Below are 656 nucleotides of genomic sequence, written 5' to 3' on the forward strand. Positions count from 1 at the left end.
GTTTAGTCAATAGTAATTTAAAAACTAAGTATAAATTCCCATTCAGAATTTCAGCAGACAATAATCTGATGAAGTAAATTTGGTGAAAAGCTTCAATGGAATATCAAATTGTTTTGTATTTAAATATACATATATATTCTCTAAACTACATCTATTTAAAAATCATCTGCACACATCCAAATAGGGTTTCCAGATGAACATATGTAACTTCCATAGATACAAAAAGAATAGATACAGATACTTCCATAGATACAGAAAGAAACATTGAAAATTATAGATTTTGTTCCCCTAGAACTGTTCACCTCCAATGAAGAAGTACTATTGGGTTCACTGTATTCCTAAGCAGTCAGAAAGTGACTCTCTGCAGAGATTCTTCAGATATGATAAAGAGCTTTTTTATTTAAAGATGAGAGCCTACCAGATGTTAATGCAATATGACTCTATACAGTTAAAAAGTAAAATAAGCAACAACTTGTAGTGTCACCACTTATAAATTGCTATATTGACGTCCTATAAACAAAATGAGAAGAAATATATTGCTTGAAAATAGACTAAACAATATTCATCTGGAAAATTTGTAAATACCTCTTTAATTTGGACAACTAATCAACATGGAATTTATACTAACAATTTCATTTATGAAATAAGTTTAAATT

The sequence above is a fragment of the Ictidomys tridecemlineatus genome, chromosome 5 (genome assembly GCF_052094955.1).
Source record: "Ictidomys tridecemlineatus isolate mIctTri1 chromosome 5, mIctTri1.hap1, whole genome shotgun sequence".
In the NCBI taxonomy this organism is placed as follows: domain Eukaryota; kingdom Metazoa; phylum Chordata; class Mammalia; order Rodentia; family Sciuridae; genus Ictidomys; species Ictidomys tridecemlineatus.